Source organism: Octodon degus, unplaced genomic scaffold (assembly GCF_000260255.1).
Source record: "Octodon degus isolate 3935 unplaced genomic scaffold, OctDeg1.0 scaffold00144, whole genome shotgun sequence".
Lineage (NCBI taxonomy): Eukaryota > Metazoa > Chordata > Mammalia > Rodentia > Octodontidae > Octodon > Octodon degus.
The window spans coordinates 7,477,302-7,484,776 of record NW_004524720.1 but is presented as its reverse complement, the minus strand read 5'-3'; positions in this window follow the sequence as shown (position 1 = coordinate 7,484,776).

Below are 7,475 nucleotides of genomic sequence, written 5' to 3'. Positions count from 1 at the left end.
TCTATATCTATATCTATATCTATATCTATCTATCTAATATCATTTTATCATCTTGAGATTGTATTTTGCTAAATTACTTAATTTCCAAACGTAGGCCCAAACTTGTGATTCCCTTTCCTTGGCCTTCCAGAGTGCTGGGTTACAGGTGTGCAGCAGCACTGTATTTGCTTGGCTGGATATATTGTTTTCAAATTTAGTACACAAAAAAGAATATCTGAAAGCAAAGAAGTATAGTACTTAGCTACACAGTGAGTGCCACAGTTATAAAATGATTTCATCATTAAAGTAATTTTATTAAATAGTGATGTTATGAGGAATGAGCAAAAAATAGCTATTCTATTGAAAGGTTTTATTTTGAAAAACAAACAAATCAAGTACCCTCTCCCACACCATCATAAATAACACCAACACCAACAATAGGCTCTCTACCACATGCCCAAGCTACCAGGTAAAATTGCCTATCTTATGCTTGCTCCTCCCCACCACTTGAGTGAAGCCTAGAAGTTTCATGGCTTTCTGACCATTCTTGGATGTGATTTTTCAGTCACTAATCTTTTTCAGATGTTACTTGATCTCAATTCATGCTATAAACAAACCTCCAATATATACCACCAAGACTTCCCTTCATGTGGTCAATCTTTCCTCTGGCTGGACATGCATATCTCTACCCTCTGCCTCTAATATTCAGCCTCATCAGATTTGCTCCTTTTAAGATGATCCTAGGAAGATCCTTATGGAAAAATCTCATTTCTGTGTCTCCAGGGTATAGCAGTGGTTGGCACTGACACTCTATATGTTTGTAATTAAATAAAGATGGTCAGAATTTTAAGTAAATCAAGTTAAATTTTATACTCAATTACTCATCATACACACATGTAACCCACTGCTTCCCAAGACATAGACTATTTAATCACCTCAGAGATATCTCTTCTGTTCTTTCACAGGAAACTCCTGCTGCCCACCTATTGCCTCATCCAGGAAACATTGTTCTGATTACTTTCAGTATAGATTAGTTTTAACTGATGTACAATAACTGAATGAAAACAAAACACTATTAAATGAAATCAAACACTGTGGATTCTTTTGTCCCTGGCTTTTGTCACTTTAAGCCAGGTGTGTGTGTGTGTGGGGGGGGCTGTGTGTATGTGTTACCCACAAGTGCTTAATCTGAGTGTGTGTATGTGTGTGTGTGTGTGTGTGTGTGTGTGTGTGTGTGTGTTACCTGCAAGGGCTTACACTGCTGAACTATATACTTGACCTTTTAAGAGATGCACTGAGGCTGTTGTATGTGGTGTTTAACCACATAGATGCTCACAGTTTGTTTACTCACCTGTTTATGCACATGTGAGTTGTTTAAATGATTGTAGCTATTATGAGGAAAGCTGCTTGGACTAAATGGGCATGTTTCTCTTTCTTTTGGGTAAGCACCTAAAATTTAGATTACTAGATTTTAAGCTTAACTTCAAGAGAGACCTGTTTCCAAAGTAGCTCTACTGTATACTTTCCCCATAGTGCTGGATATAGCTCAGTGGCACAAGTGCCTGCTTGGCAAGCACAAGGTCCTGAGTTCGATTTCCTGTACTATCCTGCAACCCAATAATTTTCACCCATAAATTTGTGAGAAGTTAAATTATTTCATATCCTCATAAACATTTGGTATCATCAATATCTAAGTTATTATCTTTCTAATGAGTACGAATCCATATATCATTGTAATTGTTTTATTATAATTTTCTTTTATTTTAAACAATAAATACAAGATCAAGAAAAACAAAAGCAGGGCCAGCCAGATAGTCCAGTGGACTAAAATGGCTGCTTAGGCAGAGAACAGCAGCTTCATGCCATGCCGGCCCTGCCCCTGGGGCATGCTGAAATGGCAACTGAGACTGAGCATGGTGATGCGCTCCTGTAATCCCAGAGCTTGGGAGGCTGAAAAGAGGAGAATCACTACAGGCCCAATCTATGTAGTGAGACTCTGTAGACTGTGTAGACTCTGTAATAATACAAAGAAAAAAAAAGCAAAGACAGAAGCAGGGTAATATATAACAATACATGTTTACAATTTTTCAAAACTAGAATGGCTAATTAAAAGTGATTGATATATTATCTATTTTTATCATCAAATATGTTGCTCAAATTAATGGATATATTTATGAAAGATGGGTCATATGATAGAATATTACCACATGCTTTCAAGAAGTCTTAAATTTTTGTTCTTGTCTCTCATTTTCTTTTTCATTGTGAGTGTAGTAGGCCCTCCTTAAGGACTAATGCTACAAAAGATTTTTATGGCTATTATTATCTCTTTTTATCATGTGTTTGTCAAATCTTTTGCCTATTTACTAATGTGATATACAAAATACATACAGTATCTTATACTCTCCTAGTGTGTGGTTTCCTTTTGATTTTGTTAAAGAACACTTCAAATTCTTTAATATTCATAATTTATTTGACATTTTGCTCTTTTATGGTTAGTCTTTACTGGGTTTTATCTCAGAAATTAATTACTTATATGAACAGATCTTTTTCAGGTTGGGGAAACAGCTCAGTGGCATAATCACCTGCCTGTCATGTTCAAGGTCCTGAGTTCAATCCCCAGGACTGCAACAAGATATTTTCCTTTATTTGTTCCAAGATTTTATGGTCTTTGCTTTTATGTATAGGCCTGTAATATATTTGAAAATAATTATACATTACATGAAGTATGAGTTGAGTAATGTTTATTATTGTATAGGTAGCCAATTGGTTTAGCATTAGTGTGTTTTTGTCTCTATTGAATTGCTTTTAATATATACAAGAAAGAAAGTAGAAAAGAGTGAAAGATTTATTTTTAATCCACCTATTTTGTTTCAGTGTTTTGCTTTTTACACTAATAGGAAACTCTTGATTATCATACTTATATATAAATATATCAAATATGCAATAATTTACATAATATTATATGGTAATAATGATTTTTTGAATATTAAGTCAACATTCGAGGTTAATTTGTGTTAAGATTTTTTCTGATTTTTACAATTTTCTCTAGATTTCAAAATATCTTGTCTATTTAATATTTTTTTAAAAGCCTTAGTGACTTTTCCCTTTTGGCTCTCTGAGCAGCACCATAGTGGCAGGCAAGAACAAAAACCTTATGAAAGGCAGCAAAAAGGGAGCCAAGGAGAAAGTGGTTTATCCATTTTCTAAAGAAACACTGGTATGATGTGAAGGTGCTAGCTATGTTCCAAATAATAAATATTGGAAAATCACTCATCACCAAAAGGAACCAAAACTGTATCTGATGGACTCAAAAGTCATGTGTTTGAAGTGAGCCTTGTTGAGCTGCAAAATGATGAAGTTGCCTTTAACTACTTACTGAAGATGTTCAGGGCAAAAACTGCCTGACTAACTTCCATGGCATGGATCTCGCCTGTGACAAAATGTATTCTTGGTCGAAAAATGACAGAATATGATCGAAGCTCACGTTGATGTCAAGACTACCGATGGTTACTTGCTTCATTTGTTCTGTGTTTGCTTTCCTAAAATACTGAACAATCAGATACAGAAGACCTCTTACGCTCAGCACCAACAGGTCCACCAGATCTGGAAGAAGATGATGGAAACCATGATCCAAAAAGGTTCAGACAAATGAACCAAAGGAAGTGGTCAAAAAATTGATTCCAGTTAGCATTGGGAAAGACACAGAAAAGGCTTGTCAATCTGTGTACCCTCTTCATGATGTCTTCATCAGAAAAGTAAAAATCCTGAAAAAGCCCAGGCTTGGATTGGGAAACTCATGGAGCTTTATGGTGAAGGCATTAGCTCTGGAAAGGCTACTGAAGATCAGACTGGAGCTAAAATTGAATGAGCTGCTGGATATGAAACACCAGTCCAAGAGTCTGTTTAACATCCAGATTTTACTAGTCATAAATAAAGTCCTATTTGTGATGAAAAAAAGCTTTAATGACTTTATAGGTATATATAGTCTTAAATCCATAAATTTTTTAAAGATAATAAATGTTGCAATATTTAATCTTTGATTTATGTTTATATTTTACATTTAACTATAGCTTCAGTTACTCACAGTGTTGTTGGTATGTTTCTTTCACAGATCTTAGATATATATCCCTAAATTTGAGTATATCTTTGAGAACCACTGAAAATTTTTTAAAATTTTATTTTTCAAATGTCATTGTTGATATCTAGAAATGATCAAATACATTGATTTGATGTCTGGTGACCTTGTTAATTCATATATTATGTATAGTATACTGTTTTATATCACTTAGGATTGCTATGCACATGGTGATGTTGTCTGTAAAGAAAAGCCACTTTATTTCTTCCTTTCTAGGGTGTCTCTACTATTTTCTTACCTTGTCTCACTGTCTAGGAGTAAAAGTACAATGCTGAACAGAGGTGGTGATTTGTACATTGTGTGTGATATGCTCCTGAACTCTATATTGAAAATTTATCCAATTCACAAGCAATAAACACCTAAGACTAGATTTATAATGCCTAAAAAATATGGTTACTCAGGAAGGAAAAGTTAGGAACCAGCAAGCTGAACAGCTCCAGAGGCTGCAAGGAAGTAGCCTAAGCAAATGACCCAAAAAGTGGAGAGACATTAGAATAGACTTTGAATGCCATCACGATCCTGTCATGCTAAGCCTAATGGTTAATGACCCGCTGGCCTCATCATGATGAGGAGATGGAACTGTCCATCCAGTAGGCTGTCTTTTGAAATTTTAAATACTTTCCAAGGTAATAATTTTTTAAAAATGCCATATTGCGGGCATTCAAAAATGTTCAGTCTAAGTCTATAACAGCTCACTCCACCTTTTTATACACAAATATAGTATGTATTAACCCTGAAGTAAAGATACACCACTAATATTAAGAAAGAACATTTGTGGGATGAGGAGATAACTCAGTAGTCTAAGCACCTGCCTGGCAAGGGCAAAGACCCAGGCTCCATCCCAGGTACTATATATCATGCCAACCCTGGTGGGACACTGGGCGCACCATGCCAGCCACCAAAACTACATGTGGTTATGCACACCTGTAATCCCCACACTGAGGAGGCTGAGAAAGGAACATCACTATGAGTTTGAACTTCAGAGTGACACCCTGTACCAAATAAATGAATAAATAAGATTAAAGAAACATTTAAACATTTCTCTTTGCTTTTGCACTGAGAATGTGTGTGTGTGTGTGTGTGTGTGTGTGTGTGTGTGTGTGCAGAACCCTAATGTAAAAGATATATCCCTAATATTATTCATATGCAACTCAGGGATAAGAACAGAAACTCTGAAAATTAAGGAAGGATATTCAGAATCACAAGCAAAAATCTAATCATCATCATCATCATCATTATCATCATCATCATCATCATCATCATCATAGTCATCACTAGAATTGAGGGTTATGTCCCAAAGAGAACAGTAACAGTACCAATATAATTTAAATTTAACATGGTTCATAAAAGTCCTAGAATACACGTCAGTGGGAATAGTGATTTGACTGGGAGAAAAAGATTACTTAATGTTTTTTCTTAACTTTGGAAATCCTGTAGTGACAAAGTTATAATTATAATGATAATGATAACAATAACCAAATATGAACTTTGAGTGTTCTTTCTCCCAAGAGTAACAGGAAGACACTTATGCTGTCATCAAAAGATAAAAATATAGCCAACTGGAGTTCAACTCAATTGTATGCATTAGAAGCCAACTTTTTTTTTTAACCATCTATGTGGTCTCTTGGACTTCTCTATTGTTTTGTACTATTTGGAAAGTAATTTATGTTGAGACACTTTGGATTGATGCATAGCCTCAGTTATGTGGCTGCCTCACCCAATATGTTCTTTGAGAGTTGAATCATTACACATAAAAGATGTCTATTAATTCGGACTAGATGTTCTGACTCTGGCTGGTCAATCATGAGTATAAGTAACTTAGGACAACATATAAGAATAATGAATTAAGATATGCAAGTACAGGTAGAAATTCTTTATGATGAATATGATCATTATGCATGTCAAAAACATGTCAGTAAAATTAATAAAAAGAAGAAAGATGCACAGTAGTGAAATGTTGAGGAATTGCTGCCATAATGCAATGTCTGTATGGTCGTCCCCTGGCATTTTAAGTTTCAGCTCGAAATAGTGCATTATACAAGTACATGGAAGCCAAGATGTAGTTTGCAAGTCTGGTGGAACTTTTGGACCTACACGCTAGCTGAAGTGTCTCTTAATTTCAGTTGCAAAGTCATCAGAATTGAATGGATCTAAGAAGTTAAAAGATTACTGAGGGCCAGGGAGATGGCTCAGTAAAAGATTACCAAAATAGAGTAATAGCAGCTGAACAATGACGGGCAGAAGATCAAAGGTCCAGGAAGTAAAAGATGGGAAAAGCTGTCCAAGTGACCAAGTTGGAAAAGGGAGGGTGGCCAGGGAAAATAGCCATTTTTATTAATTTTATTCACATGTTTTTGACATACACTATGATCACATCCATCATAAAGAATTTGTATCTGTACTTGTGGACCTTAATTCATTATTCTCATCTCCATTAAATCCTTCTTCCCACCTTATTTACAAAATTTTGTTTCTATTGTTTTTCTTCCATCCTTTTTTATTTTTTATACCAATTCCCTTCCCACTTCCCTTCCCACTATTCCAATTAACTGCTAGATTCAAATATCTTTGAATATCAAATATCCTGTTCTCCATTGAATATTTTCTTCCCATTTCCCAAATCTAGCCTCTATTTTGGTCTTCATTTATTCTCTGGGTGTCTCACAGAAGAACAGTGTGACATGTTTAAATGTGTTTGATTTATTCCACTTAAAGCTGTGGTCTCAAAGTTGATCCATTTACTTAAACTTAATGTTTCAAACTTAGCCTTTTTATAGTGGAGTGATGCTCCATTGTAATATAAAAGCTATCTCCTCTTTATCTATACATCTATTGTTGGACATATGGACACATTCCAATATTTACTATTATACATTGTGCTGCCATAGAGATGGGAGTGCATATATTGCTATGTTATGATGCCTTTAACTCTTTCAGGAAGATATCTAGAAGGTGAAAACCTAGGTCAAATGGAAACTCTGTTTTTAGACTTTTGAGGAATCTCTATACTGATTTCCATAGTGATGGTAGAAATTTACACTCTCATCAAAGTGGAAAAGAGTTCTTTTATTCCCATAACCTCACCAGCATTTGTTATTGGTTGATTTTTTTATTTCTTTCTCCGTAATTTTATTGAGAAACAAAGAGCAATGAGACAGTCTCAAACCAAATTGGTGGGGCACTTTCCATAATTAACACATTGCATGCATTCTTCCTAGTGACTAATTGCTGCACAAGATGCAGACATGATAACCTATTTACAAATTCTATTAGAACAAATCATTTTATTCATTAAGAGAATGTAACTATATATCTATCCTAACCATTTTGAATACACAGATACAAAATGGACATTCATCTG